The sequence below is a fragment of the Sarcophilus harrisii genome, chromosome 5 (assembly GCF_902635505.1).
Source record: "Sarcophilus harrisii chromosome 5, mSarHar1.11, whole genome shotgun sequence".
NCBI lineage: Eukaryota > Metazoa > Chordata > Mammalia > Dasyuromorphia > Dasyuridae > Sarcophilus > Sarcophilus harrisii.
In genome coordinates, this window is record NC_045430.1 from 15,259,343 (window position 1) to 15,280,713 (window position 21,371).

At 45.3% G+C, this 21,371-nt stretch overlaps 1 protein-coding gene across 1 annotated transcript in view; it reads left to right on the top strand.

The window, feature by feature from the left end:
- Positions 1 to 8,541: 8,541 nt before the first annotated feature.
- The window catches only part of MYH9 (myosin heavy chain 9), a 77,123-nt gene continuing 64,293 nt past the window's right edge, over positions 8,542 to 21,371 (top strand). The window contains exon 1 of the mRNA XM_031938143.1: positions 8,542 to 8,644. The gene's annotated coding sequence lies outside the window, so the exon portion shown is untranslated. The remainder of the gene's footprint in view (positions 8,645 to 21,371) is intronic.

Sequence of the window (21,371 nt, forward strand, 5' to 3'; positions counted from 1 at the left end):
TGGGGGCTTGAGGACAGTGCAATAGATTTCTAACAGCTGCTTGGGGAATTCAATAGAATGTCAACATGAGATAAATAAGGAGCAGTGAGCAGCTCACAGGACCCAGCTGAGGTTAAATAGCATAAATTTGAGTGGGCACCATCAGCAGGGCCTTGATGACCTTGACCAGTAATGTTAGATGGCCTGGGAAAAGGGTCAGAGGAAGCAAACAAGGGACCCACTGGGCCTGGTCAGCAGCAGGTCCAGAATATCAGAGGGTCAAGGAGGAATGGGATTCCTTGAGTAGACTCAACCAAAAGTCATTTCTTAAGTCTCTGTTTTGTACCAGGCACTGGACCGGAGGCTAGAGAGGCAAAGCAAAAAATGAAACAGTCCATGTCCTGGAGAAACTTATATTCTATAGGGGGATATATGTATAATATATACATGTATTGTAGAAATGGCTAGCCTTGAGTCCCAAGCTACAGAAAAGCACTGCTCTGATAGGGAAATAGGGAACAAGGAATAAGCATTTGGTGACTTATTTGCTTCATCTTTTTTTAAAATCATGATTTATTTATGACACTCATTTTTTTTAGCATTGACATTTTTCTTGAACTCCTTTTAAAAAATTTAATAGTATTCTATTTTTCCAAATACATGCAAAGATAATTTTCAATATTCACCTCTGTAAAACCTTGTGTTACAGAGTTTTCTCCCTCTCTTCTCCTCTCTTCCCCTCCCCAAGATGGCAAGCAGTCCAATATAGGTTAAACATGTGCAGTTCTTCTAAACATTTCCATATCTGTCATGCTAGACAAGAAATCTCATATCAAAAGGGAAAAAAAAACACAAGAAAAAAAAAAAAACCAAGGAAATCACCACCAACAACCACCACAAAAAAAAAGGTGTTGTGATCCACATTCATTCCCCACAGTCCTCCCTCGGTGTAGATGGCCCTTTCTATCCCAAGTCTATTGGAATTGCCTTAAGTCACCTCATTGTTGAAAAGAGCCAAGTCCATCATAGTTGATCATCACATAATCATGTTACTGTGTACAATGTGTTCTCTTGGTTCTGCTCATTTCATTTAGCATCAGATCATGTAAGTCTTTGCAGACTCTTCTGAAATCATCCTGATCATCAAGAAATAACTAGCCTTGAGTCCCATGCTACAGAAAAATCATGCTCTGGTAGGGAAATGGAATAAGGAACAAGCATTTGTTGATTTTTTTTTAATGTTTTCTTCATTTTTTTAATTTTTTAATCATTATATATTTATGCTATATTGATATATTTTGATATATTTATACTTTTTAAAAGATTTCCAAATTCCCTCCCTCCAGCCCTTTGAGAAGGGCTTTTGAGAAGAAGTCACTGAGAAGGCAATCATTATGATATCAATTATACATAAGAATAAGCATTTATTAAGCACCTACTATATGCCAGCACTTTAGAAATATTATCTAAATATCTAAAATAATCTGGGAAGGTCAAGGGACAGAGAGGAGTGAGAAAGCAGAAAAAGAAAAAACCAGAGAGGACCATTTCATAGTCTAAGGCAGGAATCCTCAAACTTTTTAAATAGGGGGGGGCAGTTCACTGTCCCTCAGATTGTTGGAGGTCTGGACTATAGGAAAAACAAAAACTTTATTTTGTGGGCCTTTAAATAAACTCATAGCCCTGGGTGAGGGGGATAATCATCCTCAGCTGCTGCATCTGGCCCTCGGGCCATAGTTTGAAGACCCCTGGTCTAAGATCTGAGAGTTGGGATGGCTTCAAGTGATCAAGAAATGTAAAGTGGGCATGGAGCAGTGGTCCTTGGGCTTCAGGAGCAACTATAGAGTCCTCATGACAAAATGGTTATGAAGTTTCTGATTTGGGGCTCTGTCCAATTGGATATGGGCTGGAGTAAAAATAACTGTGATCCTAGGATCTAGAGTTGAAAGGCCCACGGAGGTCATCCAGTTCAGTTCCCTTCATTTTACAGAAAGGGAAACTGAGGCCCAGAGAGGCCACATGTCTTGTCCCAAACCACATATTAGTAAGGGGCAGAGTCAGGCTTCAAACTTAGGTCTTCTAAATCTAGGTCTCTTCCCATGATGCCAGCCTGCCTCTCCCTCACCCCACGTAATCCTGGACCTTTGGACCAGACACGCCTCTGCCACATGGACATCACTAGAATAGTGTGGCATGTTAACTCTTTCTCCACCTTAAACAACAACCCTACCGGATGTGGTCTTATCTTCCCCAACTCCCCATGAGATGAACACTGCTGTCCTCTGCTCTGCCTTTTTTATTTCCTTCATTAATTTCTTACTATTTTTGCCATTTGTTGACACCGAAGACATTTAGCCATGAGTCTCTTTCATCATATTTGCCGGCACCTCCCTATCTTGACCAAGACATTCTGTGGTTTTGTTACAATTTCCTTTAGTTAAAGATCGCAGAAATGGAAGTGAGTGCTTCTCTTGGGCAAGATGAGAGCTTCCCCAATTCCTTGCCTTCCTGTTGCCCTTCTATGCACCTGTGCGTAGGGACAGAGGTATCATGTGCAACCTTAGCCATAGCTGCCCAAGAACTTCTAATCCATCCTTACCTTAAACTGCTCCAACTCCCACTCTGACTTGGGGTGATACATCTTTTCCCAGACTGCTCAGTAGCTTCCCCCTCATCAGAATATGGGCTCCCTGTCCATGTTGGCCCATTTTCCTTTCCTTCCTTCAGTGAGCTATTTGCTCATGGTAACAGTACAGTCATTACCGGTGCCACTTGCCTGAATTGGGTGACGGTCAGAAATGGTTGAAATTTGGTGTCACAATATAAATCCCAGTGTTCTTGGATCACAAAGTTTGGAGATGGTAGGGACATCTGTCTCTGGTTAAATGCTGGCTATACCACTTATCAGCAAGGTAACTTCGAGCTAAGATGCAATGTAGACAGATAATAGAGGACTGATCATTTTTTGCTTTTCTTTGTATCCCTAGCACTTAGCACAGTACCTGGCACAGGGTATGTGATTCCTTTTTTTTTTTTTTTTTTTTAATTTAATAGCCTTTTATTTACAGGATATATGCATGGGTAACTTTACAGCATTAACAATTGCCAAACCTCTTGTTCCAATTTTTCACCTCTTACCCTCCACCCCCTCCCCCAGATGGCAAGATGACCAGTAGATGTTAAATATATTAAAATATAAATTAGATACACAATAAGTATACATGACCAAACCGTTATTTTGCTGTACAAAAAGAATCAGACTCTGAAATATTGAGGGTATGTGATTCCTGAGTTTATTGGGGAAGTGTTGGGAATATCTGACTTATCGGCTGTATGATCCCAGATGATTCTCTAAAACTATCATTTATGGACCACTCACAGATCTTCATAAATAGTTTCCTCACTAGAAATCCACAGAAATGAAATTCCAGATCTAGACAGAAACAATCCAAACCAAAGTGTTGAGACACTTGCCTGCTTTTTCTGTAGCTTCTCTGGCTTCAAAATAAAGAAGTTGCCCTAATATTAGATCTTGGACTGATTGGATAGGTCTCCTTCAACGCCAAAATTCTGTGATCTTATTGACCAATCTGAGTGTAGTGAGGGCCTTCTAGAGTCTGTGAACTTGCTGAAAAAACCCCAACATTTTGGTAATTATCTCACTATAATTGGTTCCCTGAATAATCCTATGGGATTTATTTTATGCACTTAAAATCATGATCCTGAGAGGGTTCCATTGACTTCACCATATTGACAACCCAAGGGATCTGAAACATAACAGAAGGTAAAGAGGGAAGGCCAGCATTAGGTTCCATATGTCTAGACTCAACTCCAGAGCCCTTTTCTGCTTGATATATTCTCTCATTATGACAATCTTCATTTATCCATTAAATCAATTGATTTTACAGGGATCCCCCTTTTGGGGATCTGGATATTAATGAGTTAGGGTTTCCATCCTCAAGGAGCTTATAATAGAGGAAAGAAGTTCAGTTTGATACCCATCTAATGGGGGTGAAAAGCAAAGAAAGGTAGATCTGAGGAATTTAGAGGCTGACTTGACCTGGGCAGTGAGGGAGAAAGAAGCAGGCAACAAGGACTGCGGAATAGTAGAGTGGTTAGAATAGCGGTGTCTTTGGCAGAAATAGGGAAGTCAGTGGGAGGAGCAAGTTTGGGGAAGGAAGAGAAAATTGAATTTGAAATGCTGGGATGACATCCAAGTATTCTAGAAATATTTAGTGGGTAACTGGGAATGTAGAACTGGTGTAAGCTGAGCATATTCATTTGTGAATCATTCACATAGAGATGTTAGGTGACTCTTGGAGCAAAGGAGTCTCTTCTTTTAGGGAGAAAGACTCAGAAAGAGAAAGAGATAAAGAGGCAAGAGAGAAATAAAGAGTTATAGAATTTGTAAATTGGAGATTTGAGCAGTAAAGGAACCAGACCCATCCATGAAAAGAATCCCTTGTATACTAGACCTATTCAGTGGACTCTGAATATCTGCTTAAAGATTCCCAAAGAGGGCACAGCTCTCACTGGAGAGAAACCAACAGAAAGACTTTGGGAGGTCCATATTTGGGGGAGTAGGGAGTCCAGCAGACAGAGTAGAATCCAAAGCTCTGCTTTCATTTCATTCATGTTCCCCTTTCCTTGGGTCTCAATCAATGGCTTGCCAAAGAAAGCTGAGTGATCTATCTCCAAAGCTCATTTTTTGTCCCTGGATCTAAGTTCTCTCATCTGTAAAACGGGGAAGTCCCTTCCTGGTTCTAGATCTAGAATTCTGTATGGCTTGTTCCTTCTAGCTTATCTCTGCATGCCTTCTTGCTCCTTTCATCTTTCCATCTGTGCTCCCCGACCTAGTTTCTATAGTCATTCTCTTTTTCATGAGGGCAGTCTGACATCAGGGAAAGAAAGGAAACCTTTAAGTCCTCAGAGATCTGGTTCAAACCTTAACCCCGACACATTAGTTTTGTGACCATGGGCAAGAAATTTAAACTCCATTTAAAAATATTTATTTTCTCTTTTCTTCTGTTGGTGCCATCCTTTCATTTATTACTTGAAATTTTCTTACCCTAGAGGTCTCAGCCCATGAAATGGCTTCTTTTGATTCAAGTTTCCTGTCATTCCATCTTTTCCAATTCTATGTTCCTTCTGAACTTGGTCTTTGTTATTATGACCTCCCATCTCTTGATTTTCCTCCATTTCCCCAGGAAGACTCATAATATTTTATTCTTCTAAGCTATTTTTTAAAAATACCATTTTTTTTCTCCAGCCTGTTGCCACCTTTCCTTCTAAGGTATCGCTTCATTTCTCACCTCCTATGCTGGCTTCACTTCTAGAAATTCATAGTCTATATTTAGGGACTCCGGTGTTTTCCACCCACTCTGTCCTCCCTAGTCTGACTTCTGGTCCCATCATTCTACTGAAACTTTGCTTTCCAATCACTGATGACCTCTCAGAGGGCAATGGGGATGTAATGGTTAGAACTCGTTGTCTGAGTATAAAGACCATGAATCTGGATTTTATCTTTATGTAATGCAACATTTAGTATCTTTCTAAAAGTTTAAGTCATTAAATATAAAGTTTTGTGACTAACTTTAAGGGGATTTTCATTTCAGTTTTAGTTTCTTTAGTTGTTTTGATGACTAAAAATAGCCTTTATTATTGGATAGTCACCAAATATTCAACTTTTAAAAAAACAAGTAAAAATCTGTCAGTAAACACCCCCAGGAAATGTCCTGGGATTACCTCAGATCATTTTTAAAATAAGGGGTTTGTTCAGAGTCCCTGATTTGCCTTGAGGCTCAGCTCAAGTGACACTTTTGATAAGAAACCTTTCTGGATTCCTGCATTTACTGTTGTCTACTCCCCCATTACCCAATCACCCTATATCTTTTTAGATCTACCTGGAAGCATTGTCTCTGGGCTTACTTCCCTAACTCACTCTGTGGTTGATTGAGACCCCACACTTCTTATTCTCACTTCAAGGTTCTAGAAGTAACCCCAAGGGGCTGGCTTTCTAGTGTCACTGCTCACAAGCCCTTTACAATGTGCTTCCCCTGGATCAAGGATCCTCAAACTATGGCCCGAGGACCAGATGAGGCAGCTGAGGACTATTATCCCCCTCACCCAGGGTTACAAAGTTTCTTTATTTAAAGGCCCATAAAACAAAGTTTTTGCTTTTACTCTAGTCCGGCCCTCCAACAGTCTGAGGGACAGTGAACTGGCCCCCTGTTTAAAAAGTTTGAGGACTCCTGCCCTGGATTATTAGCCAGAATGAAATTCCTTGGTAAAAGGGGGCTCATCTGTGCCTCCTTAGCCACTAGACTATCTTAATTCCTAGAGACTTTGCTGTTTTATTCAAATAGCTTGCTTCCAGGTGTGTATGGAATTAAATCTTGATATATCATCCAATTATCAAAACATTTGATGCCTCTTAAATTAAGGGTTTCTTGGCATTGTTCACACTTATGATTGATCGATCTCTTAAGTGTCTGGGCCTTTTGAGATTACATTGTGTTCAAGGTGGACACAGAAATCTAAAGTTTCTGCTTTGGAGGAATTTCTATTCTGATTGTTGATCAATCCTGTCTGCATCTAAGGGACTCCATAGAATCTTCCTGGCAAAGATACTTGAGTGGTTTGCCATTTCCTTCTCCAGTGAGTACCCATTTTACAGATGAGGAACTGAGACAAACAGGGATTAAATGACTTGCCCAGAGTCGCACAACTAGTGTCTGACCGATTAGAACTCAGATCTTCCTTACTTCAGCGTGGGTGCTCTATCCCCTGCACCCCCTAATTGCCGCTAATTCTAATGGGAATGAAAACATATGAAGGATGCGCAGAATATGAAATGTCCCAAACTTCGGGGATACCCATTATGATACAAAATGAACACTAAGTTGTCTTGGGACCCGACGACGTCTCGGGGATGTCTCCCTAGGGTCGCATAAGATCAGAGGACAGATGCCCGTGTAACAACTGGAAAGACAAGAAGCGGTAAGGTTTGGGACGGCTTTCTTTCAGGGCCACCCAAGCTGAGTAAGAATTCGCGTTTTGTCCTAGTGGTAATAGGAACTAGGTGGTAGCGGTGACAGGGCGTCCGTCCCCTTTAGGAAGGCCCCCGTTGGCAGCTTGGTGGGGGTGGACGGGAACGAGGAGAGCCCCAAGGCAGGCGGCCGCCGATCAGTGAGAGGTGCCAGTACTACAGGGGCTGGGACTTGTGGCAGTGGAGAGAAGGGCGCGCGTGGGAGGGTGGGGAGCAGGCGAGGACCCCCCGACTTCTGAGTCTGGGGGCCGGGGCTGGCAGTGACCGGGAGCACTGAGGAGGGAGAGTTGGGGTCCCGAGGTGACGGCGGCGGGCCGGGAGGAGAGGGCCCGGCCAGCTCCGGGGTACACCCACAGGGAGTGAGCTGGGCAGGGCTGATGAATCAGCGCGGGGCACGGCGGAGGTGCCCGAGGGAGATGGGACCAAGGGCACTGGATCCCCGTGGCTGGGGGGAGGGCGGGGTGGGAGGCTGAGGAGGCTGGGAGGCACGTTTGGCGTTTTCCCCGAGCGCTCGAAGGTGAGGTCATGTTCCGGGAGGATGGACAGAGAGGGAAAAGGGGGGCTGGTGAGACTTGGGTTCAAACCCCAGTCCCGGCTCGGCCCCGCGCTGGCTGGGGGACCCTGCCCCCTTCCCGCTCGCGAGCGCCGACTTCATCATCTGCCAAGGGGGCACACGCCACTTTTAATTGGCAAGGGATCGTTAGAGACCCTGCTGCCGGGACCATCCCCCTGGCGCCCCTCTTTTTGGGCCAGAACCATAAAACCCGCCCCGGGCTCCTGCACCTCCCTTCGCCCGCCTCGCCCCTTCCAAAAGCCGGGAAGCTTAGCCCGAGCCGCCGGTTCCAGGGTTTCAGAAGCCGGCTTCTGGTTGGCTCCTCCTGCTGCCAATCACCGTCCTCAAACCCGGCGGTCCGTTGGAGACCCTTTGGAGGGGCGGGGCTCCCGCCTAGAAAGGTGGGAGGGAGGGTGAAGAGAGAAGGGTGGGTTGGAGAGAAAGCCCGGTCCCTCTGCTGGCTTCCAACGCCTCTCCCTCCTCCCACTCGGTTTTCATGGGTCGCATCATCTATCTATCAAACGCCAAAGAGGGTCGCTAGTGGGCAAGTTTAAGCAAGGGGGCGGGGCCTCGGAGGGTGAGGCGGCCGAGGGGAGGGGAAAAAGCGAACCGAGTTAAGGAAAAGCCCGTTCCTTTGGCTTCAATCGTCCCGCCTCCTCAGCTCTCCATTGGCCGAGATGCCCTTCCTTCGGCACGTTAAAAGGCTGTTATTGGGTACGGATGACTCGGGGGCGCGGCCCAGGCCGAGCGGCTCGTAGCGCATTGGGCGAGAACGGCTGGAAGGCGGGACTGGGCGGCGCGGGGAGCGGCGAAGCTGAGCTGGGCGCGGTGAGGCGAGACGCGGCTAGCAGAACACTGCCGTTCCTGGGCAGGCAGGCCGGGCACAAGGCAGAACAACCCTGACCCGCTGGCTGGCTGGCGCTGCCGGCCTCGCTCGCTCGCTCCCGTCCGCCTTCCTGTTCTTGCAGCGCGCCGTCGTCCCCTCCGCCTGAGCGCAGGTGGCAAGCCGGAGGAGGCACACGGAAGCGGCCGGACGTCCGCTCGAGGGACCCGCTCGGGCTCAGGTGAGCTCGCCGCCTTCTCCGAGGCCAACGGCGGCTCCTTGCGCGCGCCGGGGGGGGGGGCGCGCCCGGGAGCTGGGCGGGCGGCGACGAGGCACGCAGGAGTGCGGCGGCCGCGGGCGGGCGCGAGCTTGGTTCGCAGCCTCGGCGCGCCCGGAAATGGGGTGCGGGCGGGCTGCTGGAAGGCTGCCCTCCCGGGGCGCTGCGGGGGCTCCCCGAGGGCAGGCTCTCCGGCCCCGGGGGGACGGAAGTGCCGCTGCGCCGAGGCTGGGCTAGCTCGGGTTCTGGGAATGGAGGGTCCAGGCTGGAGTGGGGACGCTCACCTGGTGGGTGGGAGGTGCCCCGAGGGCCGAAACCCCTGCTGCCTCTTCTCCTGGATTTCCCCCTTCTCTCTTGTTCTGTCTCCCCTTCTTCTTTCTCCCCTTTTTCTTTGCCTTCCCCCTTTCCGAGGTCTCCCCTTTCCTTTATGTCTTCCCGTGTCTGTCTCCCCCCTTTCTTTCCCATCTGTCCCTTTTCTCTCCCTTGTCTGTCTCCTTTTCCCCTTCTTTCTCACTCTTCCCCTTTTCTCTCCTTTCTGTCTTTTTTTTCCTTTCTCCCTCTTCAATCTTCCCTTTTCTTTCCCCCTTTCCGTCTCCCCTTCTTTCTCTTCTGTTTCTTCCTTATTTCCCATTCAATAGGAGTCCTTATTAATCACCTCCCAGGTCCCGACCCAGGTGAAGACAAAGACCAAGTCCCTGCCCTCCAGGAGCTTACTTTCCGTTGACTTTGGCCTGGGAGTCTGGACCCTCCCTCTCTCCCCTGCGTCCCTTGGAGCCAGGGGGTGACTCAGTTTCCCGGAGTTGCGGGTCCTGGTCTCCCTCCCCTCCTGCTCGGGAGCTCGCCCTGCTCTCCCTGCAGTGGCCGCTTCCTGGGAGAGCCCCGAAGTTGGCCAAACTTTTTCATCCCTGGCGGGGAGGGGCGGCTGGCCGGGCTGCGGACTGTGCCAGGGGGCAGCCTGGGTTCTGGGCGCTTTTTGGAGTTTGCAGGCCATGCTTGGAGGTAACGGGCAGTCTGCAGACCGTTGGCAGCTGTCAGGTTTAGCTCCTGAGTCAGAGGCAGACAGCCCTGCTCGCAGACATTACTCTGAGCTCAGCCCTGGTTTCCGCCCTCCCATCGTGACTTCCTCATTCGCTTGGCTGCCTTCTGTGGAACCAAGAAAGGGAGGGTGGAGGGAGCTGGGTGTAGTTGGGCCGAGGAAGGGAGTGGGAGCTGCAGCTGCCCGAACCTGGACATTATCTCCCTAGGCGCTTCTTGTGCCCTCGGACCCTTGCTTTGGTCTGGAGAGGCACTGGGGATAAAGTGTTAGCACTGGGTTCTGCCCGTGAGCCTTCCTTACCTTGTCCCAACTTGCTCTGAGTGAGGTGCAGTCCTCAACTCTGTGCTCTCTCTCTCTCTCTCTGATCACCTTGCCTAACGGAGGAGCCCACCCATCTTTTGTGGCTCAGCCCTGGGCTGATCTAAGTTTCCTCCTTCCTGTTTGTGCAACTGTTTGGGGCTTTTTTTCCTGATTGCCCTCTCCCCTCCCCCTCCCCTTCCCCTCCTGGGCCACACCCTGTGGGGCTTGAGGGCAGGTCCTTGGTGAGCCAGAAGCCCCTGGTAGGGGAGGAGGGAAGGGAAGCCAATTCCTGTTGGGATTTTAGTGTCTTTTTGTTTTTTCAAACTGGGGTTAAAAAAAAAAAAAGTCATGCTGGATAGAAGGCAGAAAAGGTCTATTTGGTTAGGTCTCCTAAGCCGAGAAAGGTGCCTTCAGAGGTTTAGCCAGTCCTGCAACAAGTGGGGGACTAGAACAAATCACTTCAGCCAGGCCTAGAAGTTTGTATTTTGTAGCACATGTTTCCTACAGAGAAACACAGCTGTTTGTCCCCAGCACTCACTCACTCGCTTTCTGCTAGGTTCTCATTGACATCTTTTCCTGGCTTTGAAAGTAACAGGATGCGTCAGTTACTGTTGAAAGTAGAGACCTGACTTGTTCATCCTGTAACAATGTGGCCAAGTTTGATTTTCTGGGAAGCTGAGCAGTTACTGATTTGTCTTGCCTTTAAAACAAACCAGAAAAACCCCAGAGGAGTCAGATTTTAATTTTGACCAAATTTTCTGGCTTGACATCCGTGGACTCTGTAAGATAGTCCTTGATCTCAAGGAGCTCATAGACAGACTTGTGTAGGGGAGGACCTCGGAGCAGCCTAGCACCCCCACTCCCCGCTTCTGCCCAGTGGTAAGCATGTAGTCATAGAAGCTTCATGAGAACCTCTTATCCTTATGGAAGTTCTGGGAAGGAAGAGCCCATTTTTGGTTGGGGGAGGGCAGAGTGTGAGAAAGGAGAGTAGAGGAAGACTTCCAGCACGTTGAAAGCTTTGCTAACTGAGGCAAGTTTAGGTCCAGTCAGAAAGTGAAGAGTCATTTAGTAGGTAATTGGGGGTAATTAAAAACTTCAAAATCATGCCTTATAATTTTAGAGCCTTTATGACCGCAGATGGCTGGCTCACCCCAGGCTGAGTGTGACAGTAAAAAGCTGCCCTTTTCAGCAATTTGGGAGATCTCTCGCCTCGTTAAATGCTGGTGTTGATCGATCTTGGGCACTTTGGTTTGGAAGTGGATTTGATGCCTTGGGCTGGGAGGCCAAAGAAGTCAGTCCCAGGTTCTAGTCTTTAAACAGAATGTATGAAAATGGGCTCTGAGCACAGAGTAAAATGAGATAATGATAGTTACCCTGCTACCTGCCTCATAGGGCTATTGTGAGAAGCAAATGGGATGACTCATGGGATAATTTTTTGTAGCCACCATTGGCTGTGGAAATATGAGCCAGCATTTCATAAACTCCTAGAAACGGAGCTTTGGGTCCCAGATCATTCTGGTTTTGATCTGTTGAGATCCAAGCTGGAGAGCAGATGAGAAGCTTTAGTGGTTCTAATTGTGAGCTATTATGGAGACCCTTCTTAAGGAAAAAAAAATTGAAACTTGGCTTTGGGCCAAGGGTATCCAATTTATTCTCTTCTATGTTAGATGTGCAGATTAATCCCAGTTTGCTTATTTTGGCTTCTTTTTACTGGGCATCATGATGGAGCCTGGTAGAATATTGCTGGAAGCCAGGAGAGGCTTGCTTCCTGCAGTTTCCTTTCTTGCTAATCCTTCAATGAAGTACCTTAGGACTGCCCCAAACCAGCTTGACATTTTTATTTCAAAAGGAGAGGAGGAGTTGCTAGTTGTTTTTCCTCTCAGCCTAGCCTCAGCCTTCTCCAGAAAGAAACAAAAAGGGGTGAAAAGCCCAATCCTACCCACGCCTCCTTCTGAATCTCATGTTCCAGAAACAGCGAGAATAAATAACACACATCTTGGTGGTTTCAGAATTGAATGAATGTCCCTAATTCACTGTAAAGCAGAAACTCTTGAGGTGCCTAGGACAGGAAATGCCCTAGAAATCCTCCCTTTGTTTGGCTCGGGCCGGGCAGTGGGGGTCTCTTGGCCTTCGCCCTCGGTGGAGGAGCCCTTCTTCCTGTAGTGATCTTGGCCAGGGTGGGGTCCCTGGCAGCTCTCAGGTTTTGCAGTGGGGGATGGTCTTGGGATGGGGAATGGAGCTCACTCCCTAGTCACTTTTTCATAAGCACAGAAAGGGAACACTGGAAGGTTTTACTGACTTCATTTTGTAGTTGAGTAAACTTAGATGAGGTTTAAAGATAGCAAAACCTTATTTGTTCTTCAGATCCAGGATTTGAACCCCATCTTCTGCTTTCACAGTGTCGTGTTGTCAACATAATTGTAGCAGCCCTTAACATTTTGTTTTTGCAAGGCAGTTGGGGTTAAGTGACATCCAAGGTCACTCAGCTAATGTGTTAAATGTCTGAGGTGGGATTTGAACTCAAGTCCTCCTGACTTCAGGGCCAGTCCTCTATCCACTTCTGCCATCTAGGCATCCCTGTAGCACCCATTTAGATACATTTTTCCTTTTGGTCTGCAGTGTTTTCCCTCAGTTTGAGGGATCTCCTGGCATGGACAGTTGCTCCATTGAAGTGAATAACTTTTCCATAATCCCAGAGCTAGTGTGTATCTGAGGCAGCACTTGAATCTAGATCTTCCTGACTCCGAGACGAGGCCTAGCTTTCCTCACAGAAACCCTGCTGGGAGACTATTCAGGAGAATAACTTTATAATACACAAGTCACCATCTTTGGGCTCTGTCCCATGCCTAGAGTGCATCTCAGTCTTCTCAAGTCTCAGCTAAAATCCCACCTTCTACAAGAAGCCTTCCCCATTCTCCCATCTCAGATATGTCCAGGTTATCTTTTATATAATTGATTTATACACAATTGTTTTCACGTTGTTGCTCCCCTATTAGATCATAAAACCTCAGAGGCAGGAAATGATTTTTACCTTTTTTGGTATCCTTAGAGCTAACAGTGCCTAGCCTTTAGTAGGCACTTTATAAATGCTTGGCCCATAGTAGGTAATTAAAAATGTTCATTATTCTGATTTCATTGCCTGCCCCATATTGTTGATTTACAATGATATCTTGGCTTAATGTTTGCAAAGCATTTCTCCCAACAATCCTGTGATCCAGATATTTTCTCCATTTTACAGATGAAGGCACAATGTCTGAGAGGTTGTGTTTTGTTCAAAGGCACAGTGCTTAGAGATACTGAGGATTTTAAATCCAGGACTCCTGTCTCCTAGTCCACTTCTTTTCCTCCTCTATTGGCAGGCTGTCTGTCTTCTGTGCCTTAGGCCTGCTTTTGCTAGGGAAGTGGATGTTTCTTTAGTTTTTAGTTCAAAATAAAATCTGTTACAGACTGGGGACATAAGGGAACTACAGTATGTTGAATTCAAATCCCAACTCTGGTAATTAAATGAGCTGGATGACCTGACATGTCACCACATGGACCCCCCATTTTCTCATTTTTAATAATTCTCATTCCCTTCTTGCCTGTATTCAGTGATTTGCATTTCAAGGATCTTTCTCCACTAATGCAGGAACTATTTTGTGCCAACTTTGTGGATTATAAAGCCAAAAGGGAATAAAACTTAGAAATCTGCTTTCTGATTGTCAGTGTGTGTATGGATGTGAATGTGTCTGTCTGTCTCCTCCATCCCCTCCTTTCCTGTATTTTTTTTTCATAGTATTTCCTAATAAATTCTGTCCTTTTACCTTTTCCTCATCTTCACTATGAGGGTAATGAATGATTGATGCCTTTTCTTTGCTACATAGGAAAATGAAAATCATTCTATATTGTCTACAACAGTTCAAGACTTTTATTTTTAGTCAGTTTCCCTAATGGGTTTTTTCCTGCCTCATATTCCATAGCACTTGAGGGGGAGAGGTTGACTAGGCAATAGAGATGGCTCCACCTCCCCTAAGTCGTTTTTAGCTTTACTTATTTGCATCCCTCTAATATATCTCCTCTTGCCACCCTTGTCTCTGATAGACTTCTGGCTGCCTGTGGTTTTGTACCCACTCTATTAATAATCCTTGAATAGAAAAGACTGTTGAAGGGTTAAAAAAGTTTTTATTTTCAAAATATATGCATAGTTTCCCAACATTCACCCTTGCAAAACTTTGTTCCAATTTTTTTCTTCCTTTCTCCCCACCTCTCCAGGACAGCAAGTGTGTGTGTGTGTGTGTGTGTGTGTGTTAAACATGTGCAATTCTTTTACATATTTCTACAATTATCGTGGTGTACAAGAAAAATCAGATCAAAAAATAAAAATGAGAAAGAAAACAATGAGAAAGTTAAAATGCTGTGTTGATATCCTTACTCAGTTCCCACAGTCCTCTCTTTGGGTGCAGATGGTCTCTCCATCACAAGATCATTGGAACTGGCCTGAATTGCCTCACTGTTGAAAAGAGCCATGTCTGATCCCCTTCTTATGTCAACAGTCACCTTGATGGGTTAGAGTAGGGGTCTTTCTATACTGTGGACCAATTGTGTGGACAGTCAGGCTGAGGAAGCAAAGGGAGTCATCCTCACAGTCATGTTTTATATGCACCAAATAAAATAGGATTGCAAAGGAAGCCAATTCTATTGAAATATAGCTATAAAAATATTTTTAAAAACAAGTTAGCATACCCCATGGTTAAGAAGCCTTTTCTTAGTAACCCTAACAGTGGGGTAGAAAAGCCGAGTTTGGCAGGTGGGGGACACTCCACCCCTTAGGGAATTATAAGGATGAGGCATCCTTTCTACTGGGGCTATATTCCCACAGAGGAGTGTTTTGGCCTTTGGGGGAGGAGAATGACAAGAGTCATTAGTAACCCCTTGAGACTAGAGGTCTCAAATTGAACCTGCACTCGCCATCAAAAGAACCTTTAGAAGGCTTGACTCCAGAGTGAGAAGCTCTGACAAGCTCTTGCTAAGATCTCCATTCTTAGATATGGCGATAACCCCAAGAAGGAATGATGGGAGTAGCTCATGCCTGACTGATGCATGTCTCTTTAAAAAGGAACTTAGCATTGCTCAGTTTCATATTCTGACGTCAGGGCAAATGATCTCCAGCCTGCCCTGATTGAGTGTCCTGAATGCAGATAGCAGCATGCCAGCAGCCGGCTTGGGTTCTGGAATCCATTGAATTTTGTTTTTTGCTGACTCAGAAACTGGGTTTGTTGTTTTTATTTCTCCTTAATTTGACCTTTTTTTTTTTTTTTTTTTGAAAGGCCTTACCTTTCTCCCATTCCAATGGCTTCCTCTGCTGATCCCCACCCCCTCTAATCTAATCTGCGTGTTGATATCACTGCCCTCAGGGACTTTACATGTCTGATGGTCCTCTGAGGAATTTAAATGAGTGTACTTAATTCAGAAAAATTAACTCTGGGGCTTGGTCTCCACGGACCCCAATGTGTTATTTTCTCTTTTCTGATTTTGAGCATGTTTAGGGCCTTCATTCTCTCACCTCCACTCTCACTCGGAAGGTATCTGAATTTTGGGAAATCATTTCTGGATTGAATGATTCTCAGATTTCCCGATTTAACAAATTTGAGATAAATGTGTTAAGTCCAGGCTCTTAATCTTTGGGGATGGAAGAGGCTAATGTGCCTCCGAATTCTTTCCAGTTGGATTCTGCCTGTTTGTTAGAGCTGGGATTCCCATACCTTAGGGTTTTCTAAGCAGTAGGAAAAATTGGTGATCTTCGATGAGGAAACTTTTCCCAGCTTGCCACTGTGGGGTACATTGAGAAACTGACCTTTTGAGGTCAATATTCTGAGATAGTTCTGGGACTGTCCCCAGACTTCACACTGCTCCTGGTTTTTAGTGATTTAAAAATGTTTGCCCCATTGGGTAGTGAGGAAATGGTTAGCCACTAAATGTGTCCTGATCAGCTTGTTCTTTTCCAAATTAAAAATTGGTTCTTGGTCCTAATGCTGCCTTTGCATCTAGCCTCAGATAACTTTTTTTTTTTTTTTTAAGTTTAAATTTATTTGAGAAGCTTAATTAATAGAATATATGTTAATTAGTATCACCAGAAAGGACTGGGTTGAGGACAAATAATTTCCAGCTCTATTCTTGGCATTCTGTTGTTACTGAACTTTGCTTACTCAGCAGCCATTTATTAAAGGTACTGTCCTGTGGGACTGTCAATGTGCAATTCTGAATTAGTAAGACATGGGTGATCCTGTCTTCAGGTGACTGGGTGAAGTCACAATTCCTGAACTTCATTTTCCTTCATCTTTAAAAAGCAGCTAATAATAATAGCACTGACTTTACAAGTTGTGAGAGGATTTGGGAAAGGATCTCTATAAAGAATTTTGTATTTAAAAATCATCTGATTTTTAATCATCCTCTCATTCTACTTGAGTGAGTGTGTCAAAGATCATTCCATCTGGTTTGCTGACTCTTATCAAGTTACTTTAGATTTTCTACAAAAGCAAAAAAATGCCTTTATTTAGTCATGTATGTTCAGAAGTCTGGGTTTCCTGTGTTTTTATGAAGTCATTGGTTTGAAGAAAGCAGCTTCCTGTCTGATAAAGGACTGAGGCACTTGAGTGGCCCCATTTTATTGGGGTAGCAGTGAAAAGGATTGTGGCTCAGTGGCAGTTTTCCCAGGAGGCCCTGATCTTTTTGGTGCATGTCCTCAGCAGTCTATAGTTTTGAGGATCCAAAGAATTTTGATGCCACCAGTCCAGTATTTCTTTATAAACTTCACCTCTTCTGACATCCCAGTCAGTCATTTGGTGTACATTTATTGAAAATTAGATGCAAGGCATTATGAGAGTTGCTGAAGGACATAGATTGAGAGATGCTATTTTAAAGAGTATATGGTGCATTTGCAACTGAAAAAGAAAAAAACCTTGTTATGCAGCAGTTACTTAGGCAAGTACTTTTTTAGGAATCCAGAGGAGGGAGAACAAGGTGCCTCAATTTCTCCTTTGTTCTAATCTTTGTGAAAAAGCTGGTTATATTTTTTAGGGATTTTTTTTTGGTGAGGCAGTTGGGGTCTAGTGACTTGCCTGGGGTCACACAGCTAGGGAGTGTTGAGTGTCAGAGGTTAGATTTGAACACAGGCATCTTTTTTTAATTTTTAGAGGCAGTCAGTGTTAAGTGACTTGCCTAGAGTCTGAGGCTGGATTTGAATTCAGATCCTTCTGACTCCAGGGCCAGCGCTGTCTCTACTGTGCCACTTAGTTGCCCCAATATTTAATAATTTGCACTGGCCTATGTATCATGCTCTCAGGCTGACGGGTCCCTTCTCCCTTTCCTAGCCAAACTTCTAGAAAGGCTAAGCTAGACTAGAGGTCTTCCCTTCTAAATTTCTTCCTCTTCATCTTGTGTAGATTGTCTCCAGAGGCACCTATAAGCTCTTAACTCCTCAGACCAAAGACTTTTTCCCAGACCTCTCTGTTCTGGATCTCATCAAAACTTTTGCCCTGTTGAACATCCCTTGTTCTGTGTGACACTTTTTCTCTTGACATCCGTGCCACCACTTTGTCTTGGTTGTCCTGTTTTTCTGATTCTTTCTTCTTAATCTTGTCCCATCTTCATCATCCATTTTCCATCACTGGCCATCTCCCAAGACTCCATTTTGGACCGTCTCACTTTGCACATTGCTTCGATAATTTCATTAGTCTGTATATTTTCACTTACATCCAGGTAGAGGATTTTAAAATCTGTGTATCCAAACTTGATCTTTCTCCTGCCAGACATCTTTATCTGAATCTCACTTGGTGTCTTGGACTTGTGTTCAGAACAGCTCACATCCGTCCTCTAACTCCTCTCAAACATTCTGCTGTTATTGTTCATTATACATCTTCCCATCTGTACAACTTTGATCATCTTTGGTTCTTCCCACTTTCCCCCAAATTTGCTCATTCTCTCTGCCTTCTTTGGTATGTTTTCTCTCCACTTAACCACCTAGTTGGTTCCCCTCAATTCACAGTCTCCAGTTCATCATTGATTATTAATGTTCCTAAGAAGTAAGTTAACCATTGTCTCTCGCCTGCTGAAAGACCTTCATATTCTCCCTATTACCTTTAAAGGTATCTACAGCCTTACTTCTGCTTCCTTTGTCAGACTTCTTCCCCTGCTGTCTGTTCCCACCTCCATGTTATTTCATAAGCTCTTTCTTCCATGCTTGAACCTGCTCGCTCCTTCTCACCTTTGCCTTGGGAGCCCTCCTGTAATCAAACCAATCTCTAGAGTCTTCTCCTGAAATTACTGTGCATTTCTTCATTTCCCTCTGAGAGAATATGAATTCCCTGCTGGCAGGGCTGCAGACTTGAGGCACAATGCTGTGCACTTGGGGTTATTGAGTCATTTCAGCCATGCCCAGCTCTTCATGACTCCATTTGGTGTTTTCTTGTCAGAGATACTGGAGTGGTTTGCCATTTCCTTCTCCAGCTCATTTTATAGATGAGGCAAGCGGGGTGAAGTGACTTTTTCAGAATCACACAGGAAATAAGTGTCTGAGGTCTTCTTGACTCCCAGCTGCCCTCTTGCTTTACCCTTAGAAGAGCCTTAACAAATGTTTCTTAATAACTCGTGGACTGTAGTCTGCAGGGAAGGGAGGAGGAATAACTTGCAGCAGGCCCTTGAATAGTGGGCAGGATTCAGACTTAACCGGTCCTCCATAGCCAAGCGGGGCAGCCTCATCAGCCTCCTTGGTTGGATTAGGTGCTGATTAGGCCTCAGTTGCCAATTTTATGTTGTCCCATAACCAGACAGACAGTCAAGAAGCATTTACCAAGTGCTCACTAAGGGGATACAAAGAAGACCCAAAAAATAACCCCTCTCTTCGAAGAGATTCTAATAGAGGAGAGCACATGTAAATAGGTAGGCACAATGAGATTGGAAAATAACCTTAGAGGGAAGTGGGAAAGGTCTGATGAAAAAGGTGAAGTTTCACTGACTCTTGGAGGGAGGGAAGATGGAGGCCGATGGGGGCGGTACGACATTCTGGGCATCAAGGCTGAGACAGGAGATGGAGGGGTGTGTGGGAGGCACAGCAAGTCAGACCAGTCTAGCTGGATCATAGAGTGCAAGAAGGGGCCAGCTTGGGAAGCTTCAAATACCAAACTGAGAAGTTGGTGTTGGAGTCTGGAGATAATAGGGAGCCACAGGAGTTCACTGAGCACAGGAGTAACATGGTTAGATGTGCACTTTAGAAAAATCACCTTGGCAGGTAGATAGCAGATGAACTGGGCTGGGGAGAAACCTGAGGAATGAAGGACCAGTCGCCAGCCTGGCATCAGTGGGGCTGCGGTTTTTTCGGGCCCGGATTTGTACAGAGTAGTCCTCCTCACCACATTCCACAGGTCTGAGTGCTCTTGCTTGTCTAGCCAGTAGGCATCTGTCTGCAGGGGGATATCCGTGGAACTTAACTGGTCCACTCTTCTGACTACCTTGTCTCCTATGGTTGGAAAGAACAGCATTTTCCCATGGAAGATAGAGGAACTGTTTCTATTAAAACTTAATTTATTCATTAAGGGCATTGACTTGTTTAAGAAAGTTGTTCAATTGTAACAAAAGTAACAGAGGCCGGGTTCCTGTTCAAAGGTCTGGGGCATGATCTGGCTCCTCCATTGAGGAGCAGTCTGAAATGTCGGATGAAGTGAAAGGGAGGGAGTGGGCTGCGCTCTCTGTTCAATATTGATTCAAGGCACTTAGTAAATTGCCAACACCTCCTAAGAGATTTCCTGTCTGTTGGCTAAGCCCAGCCCTTTAATATAAGGATAACCAGAGCAGATGGCTGGCTAATTCCATCCTCCCCTACTCCCTACCCTGTGAATGATGGCAGTGTAAAGGTCCACCCTCCAAATTCCCCTTTTGTTGACAGTCTGGATCCCAGAGACCTCCTGTGGATTGCTTCTGGGACCTCCTTTGAAGGACTGGGGTGAGGGGGCAGGGGAAGAGAACGGGTATGTCTCCGGTCTTCTCGGCTCTAAAGGACCTTGAGCTTGAGTTATTTGTAGGATACTGGGCAGAAAGCAGCTCCTGTTGTCTTTTTAGAAATGCTTCATAGACCAGCTCTTTATGCAGATGAAAATGGGCAAAGTTGTCTTTTTTCCTTTGTTTGGGAAGGCTGCTGAAAGCCTTGGGGACTATTTTCTTTTTGGCATGGTGTCACAGCGGTGTTTGATGAAATCTTTCTTAGGTTGAATAAGAAAGTGACTTTTTCCTTCTAGAGATTGGTTAGTTTTTTGGGGGAAATTCAGCTCCTTTGTGCCTTCAATCAAAGGAGAGGATTCCAGAATCTTAGAGGACATATATTCCAGTGGAAGGAATTCTGGGCTCTGGTTTAGATCTGATTGTCATTCTGCCATCCACTATGGCCATGGCATTTGTTAAGTACCCAAGGCTCATTTTTTTTCATTTGTTAAAAGAGATAACTCTCAAGAAGTCCATCCCCAGACCTTGGGAAAGGGATTCTATTCCAGGTCCATTTTGCAGTTGAGAAAACCTCAGGGAGAGTCAGTGAGTTGGTCAAAGTCATACGGATATCAAGTGGGATTGGAACCCAAGTCCTTGAACCAGAGTTCTTTTCCCTGTACCACCATGTCTCATGAACTAATTACTCAGTCTTTTCACTTCTAGGTGCCTTCTAGGCAGAGTCATAGGATTCTCTGAGAGACAATAAAATGGAAGGTTTATGTCACCAATGCATACTCCAGAACGAGAAAGAGGCTCCATGTCACAAGCACAAAGACAGAAAGTGTTAGTTACCCATTGTGCTCCTTTTCTAGGGTTTCATCCTGAGGGCCAGAAAATCCTCATCAGTCGAGTATGGTAGGATCTTGGGAGGCAACGTGATGCTCTGTGACTGATAGCCAGGAAGATAGTCACTGTGACAATACTATTAGGACCAAGAAGGTGAAGCAAGAGAGGCATGAAGAAGACAAATTCCTGCAACAGACTTGCTGACCACTCCTCCCCCTCCTCCAACGTGCATAGTTGCCCTCATGTCTATACTTTCCTTGTGGGTTAGGGGATGGGAAGAACAAAGAGGGAAGCAAGAGAAAGAAACTTTGCTCTTGCACAATTTGGGAAGAGAGTTTCCCTCTTGCCTTAAAACTTCTCATCTTCAATTTCTCCACTTAGGGAGGAAATTTCTTAAGCATTTGCTATGTGCCAAGCATTATGCTTAGGTGCTTTACAAATATTATCTTAGTTGGTCTTCACAACAACCTTGGGGGGGTGGGGGTGAGGTGGATGCTTTTGTTTTCCCTATTTTATAGTTGAGGAAACTGAGGCAAATAGGGTAATGTGACTTGT